This window comes from Salmo salar, chromosome 11 (genome assembly GCF_965601325.2).
Source record: "Salmo salar chromosome 11, fSalSal1, whole genome shotgun sequence".
Classification (NCBI taxonomy): domain Eukaryota; kingdom Metazoa; phylum Chordata; class Actinopteri; order Salmoniformes; family Salmonidae; genus Salmo; species Salmo salar.
Window position 1 is genome coordinate 112,746,454 of NC_138301.1, and position 20,412 is coordinate 112,766,865.

At 42.1% G+C, this 20,412-nt stretch overlaps 1 long non-coding RNA gene across 1 annotated transcript in view; it reads left to right on the forward strand.

Moving 5' to 3' along the window:
• The first annotated feature begins 514 nt into the window (after positions 1 to 514).
• Positions 515 to 20,412, forward strand: part of LOC145859269 (uncharacterized) — a 62,251-nt gene continuing 42,353 nt past the window's right edge. The window contains exons 1-2 of the long non-coding RNA XR_014379476.1: positions 515 to 1,001; positions 3,271 to 3,340. This is a non-coding gene — a long non-coding RNA (uncharacterized LOC145859269). The remainder of the gene's footprint in view (positions 1,002 to 3,270; positions 3,341 to 20,412) is intronic.

The following is a 20,412-nucleotide window of genomic DNA, read 5'->3' on the forward strand; positions in this document are numbered from 1 at the left end:
TATGTTGTGATCATGAGATGAATAAATCATGATCTCCACATAAGGAGGGAATAATTGTTTTATTCATTTGCCCTCTCTGGCTTTCTGTAAATTTTGAAATAGATGTATTTTTGGTTTTAACAACCTTTGAATAAATAACATTGAGTGCTACATCTCCTTTCATGGTTATGAAGTGATACCAATTTCATATTTCAATTATTTTCTCAAAGTACACAACACTGAAATGTATTGTGTATTATGTCAAATGTTTATGTCTAAAATCAATTAATGTTTTCACTAGGCTATTGTTTTTTTTATGGAAAATTCATTGGGTAAGAATAAGAGTTTAATTACTCTGGTTTTCAATCCATGTATTCACCAGAGAGATGCATTCTTAGGCAAACTCCTTTTATTGAGTGGATAAAGTGATAAAGAACGATAAAGAACGATTTAAAGGGTATTTGGCATCATGTCTGTGACTGGTCCAAATCGCGTGAGCGCAACGGTAGCCTACACAAGTCCTCGTGCAGCTGTTGTTGCACGCTGTTGCGTCCCTTCATGTATCCACAGTTGCGCAAAGATTAAACATTCATTCTTGTGATGGCTCCGCTACAGTAACAAACTGGGATTACAACAATCGAAATATTTCTAATAGGAAATTTGACATACAGGAAAATAGCCTATAATTCATTAACTATTAATTTTTTGCAGTTTGCACAAATAACTTTACTGCAGATGCCAGGATGGGATCCCCAGCAAAATCTGACGAAAAGACCATGGAATCAATCAACAACAACAGCCACAAATCCAATGTTTCACATTGTTTAGGCGGGCTGCCAACCGTATTTTGCGTCATGTTGTCGGTGTGTTCTATGGCGTTTTGTTTTTTGGTAAACTTCAGGACATCTCACCTGGAGTACAGAGTGCAGATTTTGGAGATGGAGAGAATGTCCCTGATCACTTCCGATGAGAATGGAACAGTACCTGGTCTTCCGGATATCATTGAAAAACTTGTGCACGAGGTGAGGTTGACGTTAAAGTGTAATAAGATTTAATGAACCTCTTTCAGACAGTGATGCAAGATCAGATGCAATATTTTGAAAGGATTATCTCTCACGTTAGAATGAGCCTACATTAAGGTTGCCTATTTCATCACAACATTGTAGCCGATCACCATGTAGGAACATGGCCTAATTAATCTATCTTAACTACTTGTTTGACACCTCAATTCAGACTGATTCGGTAAATTGGAGTCCAATTTGACATCCGTTAAAAAACGATTGTCTTGTACTACCACTAAAGAACAATTAACATGCACGATGGGTGGTTACACTTACAGTGGGAATGACACCCTTGATAAAGATGAGCAAAACAGACTGTATATATAAAAACAAAACAAATATCCTGAGCTGTATTTTATGCTGCAAAAAATTGGGAAATTATATTTTATACAAAATCTGAAGAACATACGCACATCCAGGTACTTTCCGCAGGTGCGGGAGTTGTAGGCAAACTAATAGAAAACCGCACACTGCTGCTCGTGCTCCCAGGTGTCAACGTCATTAATAACAACGTTTGACCCTTAGGTCATGGATGCCTGATGAACGAACACCTAAGGGTGGAAACGTTGTTATAAATAAAATCACCTGGGAGCATGAGCAGCAGTGTGCCGCGTTTTCCTTTCTGTTTTTCAAATAATATTTCTACTAATACAATTGCTCAGTGAAATAGATTTTGTTTAACAAGTAATATATATTTTTCTCATAAAGGTAGGGGTCAAAATTATTGACACCTCTGTTTTCAATACCTTTCAGTACCTCACCTTAGGAGGATAATGGCACTGACCCACAGGGCACAGACTTCAGTAGTAGTTTTGATAGTTTTGATTTCCATTTGGTTGAGTCCTCAACTAACGTGAATTCAACGTGAAATCAACCAAACATTTCACCATGTTATTGGATTTAGGTAAACAGTTGAGTGAAAAAATACTAAATGTCCTTACATTGATGAATATTTTCGAATCCAATTAGTTTTCCACTTTGATTCAACGTCATCATATTGATTTTTGGGGGGTTGAAATGAAGTAGAAACAACGTTGATTCAGACAATTCTGGCCAAGTAGGGAGCCTTTTTCTAAAATGTTTTATGAGTTGGAGAACACATTGGGAGGGATCTTAGACCATTCCTCCATACAGAATCCCTCCAGATTCTTTTCATACCCTTCATCTGCTGTAGAAGTCAATTTTCATGTCATCTGACTGAAGCACCGGTTCCAATCCAAGTGCCAATGCTGTTTAGCAAACTGCAGGTATTTACATTCAAGGGGCTCCCTAGTGGCAAAGCACTCTCAGGCACTACATTTTAGTACTGGAAGTGTCACTACAGACCCTGGTTCAATTCCAGGTTGTATCACAACCGGCTGTGATTGGGAGTCCCGTAGGGCGTTTACATTTTTGTGATGAAATGAAAATAGAGCTCTTTGGCCACGCACACCAGTGGTGGGTTTGACATCAAAATGAGAATGCATGAGCAGAACAGAACCCCATACTTACTGTAAAATATGTTGGTGGATCTATGATGTTATGGGGCTATTTTGCTTCCACGGGTCCTGGGGCCCTTGTTAAGGTCAACGGCATCATGAACTTTACCCAGTACCTGGACATTTAAGCCCAAAATCTAGTTATCTCTGCATGGAGATTTAAACTTGGCTGCAGGTGGATCTTCCAGCAAAACAATAACCCCAAGCACACATCAAAATCTACAAAGAAATGGTTAATTGGACACAAAATCAGCATTTTGTAATGGCCATCTCAGTCTCTGGACTTGAAACCTATTGAAAACCTATGGTTTGAAGTGAAGAGTGTAGAACAGAAGTGCAGATGAAGGATATCAAGGATCTGGAAGGATTCTGTATGGAGGAATGGTCTACGATCCCTCCCAATGGGTTCTCCAACTCACAAAACATTTTAAGAAAAAGCTCAGTGCCTTTATTCTCATAAGATGATGTATTGAAAGGTATTGAAAACAGCGGTGTCAATAATTTTGACACCTACCTTTAAATATAAAAAAACAATACTACTTCTTGAACACAATCTCTTTCTCTGAGCAATTCTATTAGTATAAAATAATATATATATTTTTTTTTTTGCATACAATATAGCTTAGTATTTTCATTATTTATTTTAAACAGTCATTTTTGCTCATCTTTATCAAGGGTGTCAATAATTTCAGGCCCTACTGTACATCTAACATCTCACATTATTCACTGTGGCTCTTGTTGTCCCCTTTCAGAGACTGACCAAAGCACTGCCCAAACTTCGCACTGCCAGGGACGTCATTCAAGAGTGCTCCTGTCCTCCAGGTATGTCCCCTGCCCAATGAAAGGCTTCTATGCCCAGGTTTATGGAAGGAATTGAGAATATTCAATAGGGAACTTGGGGCTGAGGGAACATGGGGCTGAGGAAGCATGGGGCTGAGAGGGAACATGGGGCTGAAGGAACATGGGGCCGAAGGAACATGGGGCCGAGGAAACATGTGGCTAAGGGAACATGGGGCTGAGAGGGAACATGTGGCTAAGGGAACATGGGGCTGAAGGAACATGTGGCTAAGGGAACATGGGGCTGAGAGGGAACATGGGGCTGAGGGAACATGGGGCTGAGTAAATGTGTGGCTAAGGGAACATGGGGCTGAGGAAACATGTAGCTAAGGGAACATGGGGCCCAGGAAACATGGGGCCCAGGGAACATGGGGCTGAGAGGGAACATGGGGCTGAGGGAACATGGGGCTGAGGAAACATGTGGCTGAGGGAACATGGGGCTGAGGAAACATGTAGCTGAGGGAACATGGGGCTGAGGAAACATGTGGCTAAGGGAACATGGGGCTGAGGAAACATGTGGCTAAGGGAACATGGGGCTGAGGAAACATGTGGCTAAGGGAACATGGGGCTGAGGAAACATGTGGCTGAGGAAACATGGGGCTGAGGGAACATGGGGCTGAGGAAACATGTGGCTAAGGGAACATGGGGCTGAGGAAACATGTGGCTAAGGGAACATGGGGCTGAGGAAACATGTGGCTGAGGGAACATGGGGCTGAGAAAACATGTGGCTAAGGGAACATGGGGCTAAGGAAACATGTGGCTAAGGGAACATGGGGCTGATGAAACATGTGGCTGAGGGAACATGGGGCTGAGGAAACATGTGGCTAAGGGAACATGGGGCTGAGGAAACATGTGGCTAAGGGAACATGGGGCTGAGAGGGAACATGGGGCTGAGGGAACATGTGGCTAAGGGAACATGTGGCTGAGGGAACATGGGGCTGAGGGAACATGGGGCTGAGGAAACATGTGGCTGAGGGAACATGGGGCTGAGGAAACATGTGGCTGAGGGAACATGGGGCTGAGGAAACATGTGGCTGAGGGAACATGGGGCTGAGGAAACATGTGGCTGAGGGAACATGGGGCTGAGGAAACATGTGGCTGAGGGAACATGGGGCTGAGGAAACATGTGGCTAAGGGAACATGGGGCTGAGGAAACATGTGGCTAAGGGAACATGGGGCTGAGAAAACAGAGGGCCCTGGCAACTTATGTTTAGGGAACATAGACACAGTCCCAATAGGCTAACAATGTGGAGTTCTCTCCATAGTTATCTGTTGTACCTTCGTAGTTTCCCTCCTTACAATGAAATTCTTAAAAAACTGCCTATATACAGCCTATAATTAACAGCCTATAAATAACAGCCTATAATAAGATGTATAGAAGATCTCAAGGACAGACGGACAGTAACACATGTGTACGCTGCTGCATGTTTTGAAGGTGAGAAAGTTTATTTGATAATGCAATGTAACTGAATTTCTAGAATTAGAAGAATATTCAAAATTAAAAAAGTTGGTCCAACTGTCTGTCTCTGGTTCTCACTACAGCACTCTAAGTGCAGCCCTATTTGTTCAGTCTCATCTCAATGTTTTGGTCTCCTTGGTAACGTACTGTATGCCATCATTCTCTCTAGCAGTCCTGCACCATTACCTACTGTATATTTGGTGAATGCTATATTTGGAGAAGCAGTGCAGTCTTGCGATCAGTGCTCACTGCTCATCATGTGTTGAGAATAGTAGAACAGTGACATTATAGGCCAACTGACACTGTGGTCAAGGCCACAAGTTGAATAATTTCATAGATTTTATACAGCAAGAAGCCCTCACATGTGGAAGTTATAAAAAGGAAAATGTGGTTTTCAGATCCACAGAGACTGTTTGACAGCCTGGATTTATTGAGAAAGCTCGGCCATAGAACATTAAGATTTATAACCGTCCGTTGAATGACAGCGGGGAAGACAGGGTATTCTTAACCTTGTATGAATAAGTACACCCTTTTCTCTCATCTTTCATTTATTTTCCCGAAATGTAGTGTTTCGCTTGAAACGAGAATGACAGGTATCCTAAAGAATAATTGGAAGTACAGTATGTGTCTCACCATTGCTTTGAAGCATAATGTCTGTCTCTATGTGATTTCACAGCATCATAGCTCTCTTTTAATTTGTGGGGCCACAGGTAGCCTATTGGTTAGAGTGTTGGGCAAGCAACCAAAAGGTTGTTAGATCAAATCCCTGAGATGACAAGATAAAAATCTGTTGTTCCACCCCTGAACAAGGCAGTTAACCCACTGTTCCTAGACCATCATTGTAAATGAGATTTTTTTTCTTAACTAATTTGGCTAGTTAAGTAAAGGTTCAAAAAATGTATTAATAATAATTCCTCCATTGTACAGCCTCTGTAACATGGGGCAAAATTTATTCATTGGCATTGTCAACATTCAGAGATGGAATGGTTTCATTTCAGTGGGACCTGCCCGAAGGTAGATGACCTAAGTTCAACCCCTCATCGGGAACTGAAAGGATAATGCTTGTGCAACCTCATGACCATTGGTTTGAAGAGCATTGGCCTCCCAATTAAGAGGTTAGACCCAAATGGAAGACTGAATTCTGGACTGAGAGGCTGGAGGTCTTAGGACTCACAAAAGGATCTATTTGGCCATAGCTAGGTTGGCCTCAGGAAAACACTTAAAAGGTTAGACAAAGGATGGAGATGGCGAGGGAACCTGAACTAATGACGCTAACAATGCCTGTTAATGGCCTCCTGTCTATGCTAGCTGCACACTCAAATGTCAATTGGTTCGATTTTCATTGACAGGCAGTGCTTGTGCGTTGGTTCTTTGCATCTCAAGGAATTAGCACTTTGTTGTGAAGGAAGGAAGGCTCCATTGTTGGTATAACAGACAGGCTTTGTAACCCTCCATCCTGAGAGAGGGATACTGGTTACCTTGCGCCCGTTCAGATTAAAGTTTGTTCTGGTTTATGATACATTTTGGTTAAAGCTCAACACACCGGTGGGATTGTCAAACGCTTGCCTGCCGATAGTACTTTGCACCTCTGAACAGAGTGTCGGCAGTCAATCTCTTTTGTGTTCACACAGCAAAGACCTTGGAAGTCATCAGCCATTCAGCCTTGTTAAAACACTCCAAACCAGAAGGTGGCAGTAGCTTTATTTAGCAATGCATAGCCGTGCATATTGCTTATGGTCTAGATCCCACGCTATCTGTGCTAATGTTTCTATTTTGTAGAAAGCCCTTGTTGATACTATCCAGGTGGCCACAGCTAGATAATTACCTAGCAAGATGACGAAGAAACTATTTAATTCCCTCTCCATAATCCCATACTGCCAGTGCCAGCCCATAGTCAAATATTTAGCTAGCTAGCTAACGTTAGCATATTTGCTAGCTAGCACAACATAGTTGTTGTTAGCTAAGGACACTGCACTTGGCAGCTAACACAGGCAGCTGTTTCATGGAAACTAGCTAATCCATTGGGATTTAATTATAATGTCAATACTAGCTACAGTGGTTGGCTAGCTTGGGGAAAGTATTTAGTGTTGTGTGCATTGTGTCTGTGCACTTAGCTAGCTACCATCCCATAGCCTAACATTGCATATGAAGTGTCACTGGCTCATCTGTGGATGTATGAAGAAAATGGCCTATTTTTTATTTATTTTTGGCTCCCCCACGTGGGGGTTCGGGCTCAAAGTTAAGCTGTTGGCCACTGACGAGCATTGCAGTTCTACAAGTAGAATTGGTATGTTCGTTGCTACCAGGTTGACACACAGCAGGTACCGCTTTTGTTCTAGCAAGAAAAGGAACGGCCTCCCACTGTGATAAGTACCTACAGGCAGTCTATTGGCAGTGAGATTCTCGCTGTGTTTCATGCTTTACAGTATGTAAACCCGGCTCTCTGAAGGAGATGAGTGAGACATCTCACTATGGGACAAGACCTTGTGTGGGTCCTTTGCTGGAGCCTTTTTCATCTATCAGCTGAACCTTCTCCTTTCTTTCAGTACCACAGAGCATATTTAACTCCGGTCCACGATGCAGGTGGTCCTTTACTCTTCATCACTGAATCTTTTCACCTATGGAACTGTGGGAAAAGCTAGTCTCTGTACAAATGTTGACATTGTGCATCTCTCAAAGAGACATTGGAATATTTCAATAGACAACTTCTTGAGGGGCTTGAAGTGGAGGCCAGGGGCTTGAAGTGGAGGCCATTAACAGCTGTTTTCTTTGGTGCTGGTTTTTGACGGAGTAAACAGGCAAATGGCTCTGGAACAAGACTGTCTTACTCTTACTGATATACCTTTGGGTAGATCATGTAATTTATGCATAATAAGTGTGTGTATTATCTAGCTAGTGCCTGAAGGAATTTGGTTTGATGTACTCAAACCTCAGACCACTATGTCAAATGCCACTTGTGTACTGTTAGAACTAAACAAAAAACAAAGCCTTTTTCGGTGGATGGCTTATTGCCTATAATACTTCACATATCACCTAGGCAGTACATGTATAGTATACAATGTGTTTATTACTCTATTGTAACCTTTATTTACAGAATACTCTACCATAAGCTTTATTTACAGAATACTCTATCGTGACCTTCAATTACAGAATATTCTATCGTAATCTTTAATTACATAATGGAAGCCAACTCAGAGAAGTCCGATGCTGTAGCATGGGACTGTTTCACTGCTAAGCCTGTGGCCATAATAGACATTAAGAACTTGAGTGTGTGCTGAAAAAAACTTTTAATATTGTAGGTCCATGTAATCTTTTATAAACCTATTGTTTTTCATAACTAGAGCTTGATATTACATTCTGAAGATGGAGAAGAGAGAAGGGGAGCGATGCTGAGACCAGGGAAGAGAGAGAGAGATGGCGGGAGGGAGAAGTGTTTAGCGTAACTGTTCTGTGACCTGTGCCTCAAGGCTTCAAGGGATGTAAAACCAGTTACCGGCACACGTCCACTGAGCGGGTCAGAGAGCAGCGCTCAGAACAGGCGAATCAGCCCGGATAACTGTGCCTCTTAACAATGTAATACCCATTTTATAGGACTTCCCTGGGAGAGGCCTGTAAGCTGTAAAACCTCCTCCAGAAGCTGCTGTGAATGTATATATGTGTCGGACTCTTTGTATATGTTTGTGCTCACACATGCACGGTTTGTATGTGTTGTAGTATCCCTCCTCCACACTACAGGGGTTTGTTACTTCTCCTCGACCCCTCATGCTTTTAACCAAAACGTGATAAATACAACCTCAAAGAATACTCCCTAAATTGGAATGAAAACATAGATAACTAGAGAGGGGAGTGAATTATTTTTCAACAGCTTAGTTACTTGACAAGGTAATCCTTACAAAAAAAGATAATGGGCCACATGATTTCTTAGGGGGATCAAAAATGCAATCTACATGTTGGCTATCAGTGTGGACAAATATGCCTGCGTGCCTACAAACGTCCATGTTTTAAAAAGGAAATGGAGTCTTGAGTCAGGGGGGTTTATTGAAATAACCAGTCTGTACATATTTGTCTCAAAATATGGGTAAAAGAAGCAATAAAAGCGTGGTCCTGTAACGTCCCTTATTGAAAGCATCTGTCCAATGGGCTGTTACGGCATTTGGCTGGCTTTCAGCCCCGCTGTAAAATCTCTCTCCCTCTTTTCTCCTCAACATTTCACAATTTCATTGAATAAAAGGTGGGGGCTTTTATTCTCTGAGATGGAAGGGGTATGGGAACAATTATGGCATGTTAAGTTTAATTATCCAGAATCCTAGGTGATTGTTTGAATTGTTAATCGTGTGGCAGATTGAGAGAAATACCCCCCTCTCACTGGGTATCTCTAGGGGTAGTAAATCCTCAAATCAGGATATGCCCGCTCATTCGTTTTAGGTGGATGTTTTTTACCCCCCCACTAAGCTGCTCTGTCCCTTCAGAGTTTTGCAAGGGAAGCCTTATCATTCACTACAACATAGCTTTTATGGTGGTACTGAAATAGACACAGTCCTTGTCACTTAAATCCATGTTTTATTTGTATGTGTGGTACACGCTTTGCATAGCTTTCATTGCTCTTTGCTTTCTAAACATTTCATTCTGTCCTACATATATTTTGTCTCCCAAAAGGTATTGGCTTTAGATTGGACTTGGCAGGACTGTTGCTGTCATAATTTGTTAAACAACCGTTAAAGTGCTTGTTAGGCATGTGCTGTGGACTCGGAAAGGTCTGGGGGAAACATGTCCTGTGGCCTCAGAAAGGTCTGGGGGAAACATGTCCTGTGGCCTCGGAAAGGTCTGGGGGAACATGTCCTGTGGCCTCAGAAAGGTCTGGGGGAAACATGTCCTGTGGCCTCAGAAAGGTCTGGGGGAAACATGTGCTGTGGCCTCAGAAAGGTCTGGGGGAACATGTCCTGTGGCCTCAGAAAGGTCTGGGGGAACATGTCCTGTGACCTCAGAAAGGTATGGGGGAAACATGTCCTGTGGCCTCGGAAAGGTCTGGGGGAAACATGTCTTCACGGTTCACAGCCTGGTCCTACACTACAGGTATTCCTGCCATACACACCAGTTCTACACACCAGTCATCATCAGCAAAGTTGTTTACACAACGTTGACTGCTTTGTAGTCTAATAAAGTTAGATGTGTCATTTTATGTTTGTGGTTTGTTTGTGTTTGTATGTGTTTTTCATGGAGTGTGTTTGTGTGTCAGAGAGAGCGAGATAGATTGTGTGTGTGTGTGTGTGTGTGTGTGTGTGCGTGTGTGTGTGTATGGAAGTGTGTGTGTGTGTCAGAGAGAGAGAGTGCGTGTGTGTTCATGTGTGCAACTGAGTCTGTTTGTCCCTGTCTATATCTGTTTGTCCCTGTCTATATCTGTATATCTGTGTCCCTGTCTTTATCGGTTTGTCCCTGTCTATATCTGTTTGTCCCTGTCTATATCTGTATATCTGTGTCCCTGTCTTTATCGGTTTGTCCCTGTCTATATCTGTATGTCCCTGTCTCTATCGGTTTGTCCCTGTCTATATCGATTTGTCCCTGTCTATATCTGTTTGTCCCTGTCTATATCTGTTTGTCCCTGTCTATATCTGTTTGTCCCTGTCTATATCTGTTTGTCCCTGTCTATATATGTTTGTCCCTGTCTATATCTGTTTGTCCCTGTCTATATCTGTTTGTCTCTGTCTATATCTGTTTGTCCCTGTCCATATCTGTTTGTCCCTGCCTATGCAGGCCAGATTGATATCTTTAAGTCTTTTCCCTTTTAAAAATCATCTTGACTTGTTCTCATCCATCAACACAGGTACTGTAGACCTCCCTCCCAGCAACAAGTTGTTCAAACAGATTTGAAAGGTAATTTAGAGTGACAGCCCTCTACTCTCTGATGTGTGGCTTTAAATGAGTGGGGATGTCACTCAACGGTGTCCAAAAGAAAGAGTTCACTATCAGAGCTCTCCTTTTTCGTTGTGTTGCATCACCTACCACTCTTAAGATACTGTATTTACCCCTGGAACGGTCTCAGGTATTCCCACACCCTCCTCCTTGGCCAGGGAGTCTAAGTTTCAAAGAAGGATCTCTGGATCTCCAAGAGGCTCCTCCTTGACCAGGGAGTCTAAGTTTCAAAGAAGGATCTCTGGATCTCCAAGAGGCTCCTCCTTGGCCAGGGAGTCTAAGTTTCAAAGAAGGATCTCTGGATCTCCAAGTGGCTTCCCCAGAAGAAATCTGAAAGAGGGTGTGATTGCAGATGTCACCCGGCATGCTGTCAGCTTGTGTGAGCCTGCTGCTGTGTGTAAGAGCCTGATCAGTTTCAGCGCCGCCAGCTTTAATCTTAAATGCAAATCTCTCAAATACCTCCAGTCAGCCAGAGAATTTAGTTTTTTTTAGTTTTCCTCCATCTGTGTGGCAGCATGCCATGTTTCTTCACAGTTTAACATCAAGCTCTGCGTGACCCCTGATGTTACCACTGAGATGTTTTTGTAGCCGGGCTGGAGACCTGTAGACTGTGGACTGCTGTTTCCTGCCTGGGGACTTGACTGCGTTTATTATTGTGTTGTTGTTGTTGTTGTATAAAGTGGAAGTATAAAGGTTTGTGTTTGGCTGCCCAGAGCCCTGTCTTTTAGCCTGGACTGCTCATACACACACATCCAGTTTATTTAGCTCCTCTCTCTGTTTACTTTTTTCACCTGTTTCATAGTGTTCCATTGCCAAATCTCACCATGTTGATATCATTTAGTTTATCGCAAAATTAAACACAATTTAAAAGGTTAATTTAAAAACTAAAATGTTATTCAGAGTGTGTACAGTGCCTTGCAAAAGTATTCATGCCCCTTGGCGTTTTTCCTATTTTGTTGCATTACAACCTGTAATTTAAATGGATTTGTATTTGGATTTCATGTAATGGACATACACAAAAAATGATAAGAAATTAAAAACAGAAAAGTGTTGCGTGCATTTGTATTCACCCCCTTTGCTATGAAGCCCCTAAATAAGATCTGGTGCATCCAATTACCTTCAGAAGTCACATCATTAGTTAAATAAAGTCCACCTGTGTGCAATCTAAGTGTCACATGATCTGTCACATGATCTCAGTATATATACACCTGTTCTGAAAGGCCCCAGAGTCTGCAACACCACTAAGCAAGGGGCACCACCAAGCAAGCAGCACTATGAAGACCAAGGAGCTCTCCAAACAGGTCAGGGACAAAGTTGTGGAGTACAGATCAGTGTTGGGTTATAAAAAGTATCAGAAACTTTGAACATCCCACGGAGCACCATTAAATACATTATTAAAAATGAAAGAATATGGCACCAAAACAAACCTGCCAAGAGAGGGCCGCCCACCAAAACTAATGGACCAGGCAAGGAGGGCATTCATCAGAGAGGCAACAAAGAGACCAAAGATAAACCTGAAGGAGCTACAAAGCTCCACAGTGGAGATTGGAGTATCTGTCCATAGGACCGCTTTAAGCTGTACACTCCACAGAGCTGGGTTTTACGGAAGAGTGGCCAGAAAAATAAGCAAACATGTTTGGTGTTCGCCAAAAAGCATGTGGGAGACTCCCCAAACATATGGAAGAAGGTACTCTGGTCAGATGAGACTAAAATTGAGCTTTTTGGCCATCAAGGAAAACGCTGTCTGGTGCAAACCCAACACCTCTCATCACCCCGAGAACACCATCCCCACAGTGAAGCATGGTGGTGGTAGCATCATGCTGTGGGGATGTTTTTCATCGGCAGGGACTGGGAAACTGGTCAGAATTGAAGGAATGATGGATGGCGCTAAATACAGGGAAATTCTTGAGGGAAACTTGTTTCAGTCTTTCAGAGATTTGAGACTGGGACAGAGGTTCACCTTCCAGCAGGACAGTGTCCCTAAGCATACTGCTAAAGCAGCACTCTAGTGGTTTAACGGGAAACATTTAATTGTCTTGGAATGGCCTAGTTAAAGCCCAGACCTCAATCCAATTGAGAATCTGTGGTATGACTTAAAGATTGCTGTACATCAGCGGAACCCTTCCAACTTGAAGGAGCTGGAGCAGTTTTGCCTTGAAGAATGGGCAAAAATCCCAGTGGCTAGATATGCCAAGCTTATAGAGACATACCCCAAGAGACTTGCAGCTGTAATTGCTGCAAAAGGTGGCTCTACAAAGTATTGACTTTTGGGGGGGGGTGAATAGTTATGCACGCTCAAGTTTTCCGTTTTTTTGTCTTATTTCTTGTTTGTTTCACAATAAAAAAAAACAACATATTTTGCATCTTCAAAGTGGTAGGCATGTTGTGTAAATCAAATGATACGAACACCCCAAAAATCTATTTTAATTCCAGGTTGTAAGGCAACAAAATAGTAAAAATGCCAAGGGGGTGAATACTTTCGCATGCCACTGTACAGTAACCATAGCAACCGTATTTGGATTTAATTTTAAAAATCTCAATTCTCTTTTGCATGACAAGTATCCTTTAGATGGGCATTGGGCATTGATTTAACTATATTAAAACTAGCAAATTGTTCCAGATTATTATTATCAGTCAGTCCTATGTTTGTGAGGCAATGCTGTGATCTACAATGCCTGGCAATGGAAGTCTTTGTGCAGAATAATGGCTCCTGATAGTGGATGTACAGTGCATTTGGGAAGTATTCAGACCCCTTCACTTTTTCCACATTTTGTTACGTTACATCCTTATTCTAAAATGGATAAAATATTTTTTCCCTCATCAATCTACACACAATACCCCATAATGACAAAGCGAAAAAAAGAAATACCTTATTTACAATGGTATTCAGACTGTTTTCTGAGGTCAGGTGCATCCTGTTTCCATTGATCATCCTTGAGATGTTTCTACAACTTGACCTGTGGTAAATTCAATTGATTGGACATGATTTGGAAAGGCACACACCTGACTATATAAGGTCCCACAGTTGACAGTACATGTCAGAGCAAAAACCAAGCCATGAGGTCGAAGGAATTTTCCGTAGAGTGTCGCGGCACAGATCTGGGGAAGGGTACCAAAAAATGTCTGCAGCATTGAATGACTTGAATGGAAGAAGTTTGGAACCACCAAGACTCTTCCTAGAGCTGGCCGGGGAGAAGGGCCTTGGTCAGGGAGGTGACCAAGAACCCAATGGTCACTCTCACAGAGCTCCAGAGTTCCTCTGTGGAGATGGGAGAACCTTCCAGAAGAACAACCATCTCTGCAGCACTTCACCAATCAGGCCTTTGTGGTAGAGTGTCCAGACGGAAGCCACTCCTCAGTAAAAGGAACATGACAGCCCACTTGGAGTTTTCCAAAAGCCACCTAAATGACTGTTATGCCATGAGAAACAAAATTCTCTTGTCTGATGAAACCAAGATTGAACTCTTTGGCCTGAATTCCAAGTGTCACGTCTGGAGGAAACCAGGTACCGCTCATCACCTGGCCAATGCCATCCCTATGGTGAAGCACGGTGATGGCAGCATCATGCTGTGGAGATGTTTTTCAGCAACAGGGTCTGGGAGACTAGTTAGGATCGAAGGAAACATGAATGGAGCAAAGTAAAGAGAGATCCTTGATGAAAACCTGCTCCAGAGCGCTCAGGACCTTCACCTTCCAAAAGGACAATGACCCTAAGCACACAGCCAAGACAACGCAGGAGTGGCTTCGGGACATGTCACTGAATATCCTTGAGTGACCCAGCCAGATCCCAGACTTGAACCCAATCGAACATCTCTGGAAAGACCTGAAAATAGCTATGCTGCGATGCTCCCCATCCAACCTGACAGCTTGAGAGGATATGCAGAGAAGAATGGGAGAAACTCCCCAAATACAGGTGTGCCAAGCTTGTAGCGTCATACCCAAGAAGACTCGAGGCTGTAATTGTTGCCAAAGGTGCTTCAACAAAGTACTGAGTAAAGGGTCTGAATACTTATGTAAATGTGATATTTCTGTTTTTTATTTTTAATACATTTACAAACAATTCTAAATACCTGTTTTTGCTTTGTCCTTATGTGGTATTGTGTGCAGATTGATGAGGAAAAAAACTATTTTATACATTTTAGATGAATGCTGTAACGTAACAAAAAATTGAAAAAGTCAAGGGTTCTGAATACCTTCCGAATGCACTGTATTTTTTTGTTTGTTGCCGAAACTGTCAAAGTCTTTATAAAAAAGCCTAACTGTTGTTGGGGACTATTTTGGATAGTTTGTGCGCTGAGGTTGTTTTCTCCTAATAATGTGTACGCAGTGTAGGTCGCATTGGTTGGGGAGATAGTTGGACTAATCCCCTTCCCACTCTCCCATCTCCGTTGAAGAGGCACTTCAGACATTGTTGACACTGAGCGCTTCACTAGGATGTTTTAACTGCTGTTTATTTGTACCACCTCCCCAGAGAAAAACACATGGTTTGATGTCCGATCGCATAATGAAGTGCTGACAGAATCGGGTTAGTTTATCCTTGTCGGGGTTACTAACACCTGATAGAGTATGTACAAACTCTGTTGTCACATCGAGATTAATAACATCATGGTCTTTGGTTGACTGAAAATAAATGTGTCTGTTTGCCATTTCTTCGATTTTCAAAGTACTTTCCCTCCCACTCCCGCTTGCTAGTTCAAGGAAGTGTAACGGTAAAGCCCTTTTATGTGAAATCTCATGGGGCAATGTTGTGGGTGAATTTGAGTTTTTATCACAGATTGTATTACATTACGATCACATTGCAGATATGCAAAACTTATACCAACTGGGACCTGAGCCAAATGTGAAATGGTGGTGCAATTTGATCATATTCTTGACTCTGGAAAAAAAAGAAATTGCTCAGGTGTGAAAGAAAGGTGTGACATTACGAAGCACTTCGTCCCACTTTGCATTACCATCAACAACCAACGTATTACCAAATACTGTGTCTAGTATCTACATGAATGGTCATTCTACTTGTGGTTTGTAGGTTTCTGTAGTACTGGTGACTCAGACAATCACAATATTGACTTGGCAGGGCCTGTGGCCTGACAGGGACCTATAGGCAATCCCAGGGTGTTAGTTGTGATCCTATCCAAACACCCTAACCAGCATGTCATTCTATGCCAGCACGTCACAACTGTGTGAAGGAAGTGTGTTATCCCTGACAGTTTTGCTCTGTTTTTCCCCCACATCATGCAGTTAAACAACCATTGAGTAAAAACATTTTATGAGGGTCCAAATTGATGAGGTTAGACAGCCCTGTGAGTATGTTGTGTTATCACTTGAGTTCACTGAGAAAATACTTGTGACACCTTTAGAGAGAGATCGATAACAGTGGATTAGGAACATCACACTGACTGGACAGCCTCCTTTATAGTGATATGTCTAACCCATAGAGATAGATAGAGTTCTCATCTTTGTATCTGTGGTCATGGCATCTGTGATGTCTCCATTTCAAAGTAGTCCATTTAAAAAAATTGTAAATAGCATGCAACTTACTTTGTTGATTTACCACCGGCAGTACAACCAATATTGTGTGTCATTCATTCATTGTGGCCATTAGGTGGAGGTGATATAGCTTAAAGCCATTAAAGCCATTACAAACCTTACAGATGTAGGATTGTAATTTGATTGCTCTTTTGTTGCTGAGAATTTTCAGAAAGGAAATGCAAACATTTAGTGTATTTGAGTTTGAAAAGCATTCTAAAGTTTGTAATTTCCACTTTAAAATTCAGACATTTACCAAACAAAAATTGTCCATGATTATTTTCCTGCTGTAGCAAACTGGTTCAATTTAAAAGCCTACATCTGTAGGCATCCCAATTTGAAGATGAAGACAATGCTCTGATCATTGGCTGATTGCTGCCAACCCATAGGAATCCACACACAGTTAACTACTTTAAAGGTGGCAGCCCTCAAAGGCAATGTCCAATGTCTAGAATCTCTATGGTCTAACCAGACCCGCAAGATCAAATGGTTATGTCAACTGACCAGTCCCCTCCCTCTCAGTTTGGAGGAACACCATGAAGGGTCATTGGCTGGTCAGGTTTAGTAAACAAGTCAGCCTCCTCCAACAATGACTTTTAGCCAATTACATATAATTTATGACCTGACTAATTCATGTTTTTCCTGTAAATAGTTTAACAAACTACTGGGATTTAGGGAATGGTTGTTTTATCACCACAGTGGAGTTGTAGGGATTTGGATTCTGATAGCTCAGATGTGTTTATGCTGCATACCGGGTGATGTGTGTTTTTCCAACCTGGTCTCACAGCATTTCGTATTTTGTACGTAGATCCGAGACACTCTATATAGTATGATATGTTACGCTCCGTATTGTATGTATTAATTTGTGGATGTCCATAATCCATTCCATATGATATCTTACAAATTACAATTTGTATTATATGTTGTGAATTTGCTAAACATGCAATATGTTATGAATTTTCTAAACATCTATATGTTATGAATTGGAAAAACTTATGATATGTTACGAATTCTATCTTGGTGGCTAACGTTAGCTAGCTGGCTAACATTAGCTAGGCTAGGGGTTAGGGTTAAGGTTAGGGTTAAGTTTAGGAGTTAGATTAAAAGGTTAGAGTTAGGGATAGGAGAAGGATTAACTAAAAGGGTTAGGGGAAGGTTTAGCTTACATGCTAAGTAGTTTAAAAGTAGCTAAAAAGTAGTAAGTAGTTGAAAATGTGCTAATTAGCGAAAATACTAAAGTTGGCGATGATGAGATTCGAACTCACAACTTTTGGGTTGCTAGACATTCGCATTATACTTTCGTTTTTGCCTGAAGAAACCATCTGTCTTATGTAACCACACCAAATGTAACATATCATACTCATTTGAGTATCCCGGATTTACATTTACTATGTTACATCTAGTCTATGAGACCAGGCAGTTTTTTCAGTGTGTCTGTCAGTCTGTGTATGGATATACTCTACAATCTGTGTGAGTGTGTATGGTGGACTGTGGGGGAGTATGTGTGACCTGTTGGGCATCTGTCTGCTCAGCTTGGGACAGCAGGCCATTCCTCTCCATCAGCACCATATCTGTCACCACCCCCCCCACCCCCCTCCTCATCCTCCTCCTCTCCTCCCCCAGTAGGGGCTGACACCTGGGGGATCTGGCTTCTCTCCAGACTGAGGACATACTGACGAGCCAGCCTCGAGGTCAAACCGTTTTGTATGAGGTTAGAAGTCAGAGCGACAAAGGGGGTTGCATATGTAAGAGTTAGATTGAAAGTGAAAATCGTAAAGTATGTGACCAACCTTTAGCATGACAGACTCCTTTTACTAGTTTGATTCCTGTTAACGCTCTTATCTCAAAGTTCTTACTGTGGTTTAAAGTGATGCTCCAGAACCTTTGTATAGTTTCAGCCAGTAGTTTTGAAAGTGGTGGTCACGAGCCAGAACGGGTCTCCATTTTATGTGTACTACGTCATCAAATTGTCTACTATGTCATCCATTTTGTATGATATTTTACATTCTGCAAATGTTTGTATATCTTATGTTATGTTATAAGATATACATTTCTATAATATGTTATGAATTTGTTGTACTTAAGATCCCTGACTGCGTATTTAATACGTTTACATGATACTCATCCCCTGCTACTTGCAGTGTGGTCTAAAGCTGTGTTCCTCATCATGGCGTCAGTGTGTTTAATGGCTCCTGGTATCTGCTTGTCCTGGATCAGTGGATCAGGGGCTGGACCATAGACTTAATCAGTAGGACCTTAATCTGGTATTTGACATACCAATCAGCTAAAATGTCTGACAAACTGTGTCATTCTGATGCATAGGGACTATAAGACATCAGCCTATCTAGGGTTCCATATCTATGGGCTGTACAGACAAGCAGGCTCGGGTAGCCCGACTGACAGACAGTACTGCTTGCGAGCTGGCCAGATAGTAAGAACATCACTGCAGAGATTTTTTTTTATCAGGGACAAAGTGTTGGAAATAAAGGAGACAGTAAATGTCAGAAACTAGCCAACTGAAAAAAAAAGGATCCTTTTTTCTGTGGCTCATCAATGGCCTCTGGAGCATATTTGAGTCAACCCTGACCTTTTACTGGTCACCTTTATCATCACCTCGTCCCATCCCTGAATCTCATAAAGACCAACAGTGACATCACAATGTGTTCCGACTACTTCCACTTCCACACATTTCCCATTATGTCAGGGGGGCATACGATATGACAATGTATAAACTGATTCCAGACCTGCTTGGGTGTCATGTGAGACTAGAGGAATTATCACTGTGCTGGGGCGCAGATGTATGGATTAGTTAACCGTACGAATGTCACCATGCCGCACATGAGTGATGCATGTTCCTGAGCTAGATTCCTCCCAAGTGACACAGCGTCCTGAAAGACAGGTGGGCTGTACGGAGAGAGGGGACAGTTAAATTAGGAATCAACACTTGCTGGGTCACAAGTTTATGTGTTATTGACAAGAAAGCTCTTCCTTTATTAATCCATTCCACTTTAGACCTAAGAAATTGCTTACCGTATTGGTTTGTTGCACAGGAGGCTGGTGAGGGGAGGCTCATAATATGGGCCAGAATGGAGGGAGAGGAATCAAACCCCTGGAAACCATGGAAACCATGCGTTTGATGTATTTGATACCTTTCCACTTATTCCACTCCAACCATTACTATGAGCCCGTCCTCCCCAATTAAGGTGCCACCAACCTCCTGTGGTTTGTTGTGAACTTGTATTGTGCATGTGGTGCCAACACTTAACACACCAAGTCCTCATCCCCTTATGTATATTATGTATAAATTCCTCACACACCATTTTAGATGTAGTTTGCTGGGGTGGGTGTAATCTCTCTTGGACAGACTATGTAAACATAAATGGTATTGAGCATCGGACCATGCTTTGCCAGATGGTATCGAGCATCTGAACCGGGACCACCCATATGTAAAATGTATGCATGCATGACTGTAAGCCGTTGTGGATAAAAGCGTCTGCTAAATGGTCTAACAGATTTTTGTTAAAGTGATGCTCCAAAGTTTTTGTATCATTTCAGCCAGTAGTTTTGAAAGTTGTGCTCATGAGCCGAAATGGGTCCCCGAAGATTCTGCACGATTGTGTACTACATCATCAAATTGTGTACTACGTTATCTATTTAGTTTATGTAAAAAATGGCTAAAATTATATGATATGTTGCAAATTCCAATTCATACAATATGTTACGAATTTGTAAGTGCTTAAGATCCTGATTGCATCTTTAACTGAGATTAGGGTGGGTGGGGTGGGATTGTTAAGGATAAGGAACAAATCCCAGTTTAATCTCCACTCTGGGCCAGATGAGATGGACTGGCAGCAGTGGAATGTGGTTGTATCACCTAGTTATCTTAAGATGAATGCATTAACTTGTATGCCGCTCTGGATAAGAGCATCTGCTAAATGACTAAAATATCAATTGTAATGAATGTCGGTTTCTACCTTGATGATGAAAGCCAGGGTGGTTCTGAGATGGCCAGGCCACCACACTATGCATGGAATGCCTCATTGCCATTAGAGATCTCTGCAGCAGTAACCGGAGGGGCTCAGAGCAGAGCACATACATTTACTGTGCTGTCATGGCATGGGAACATGGACAGAGCAGACAGACATTTCAGCACCAAGCCCCA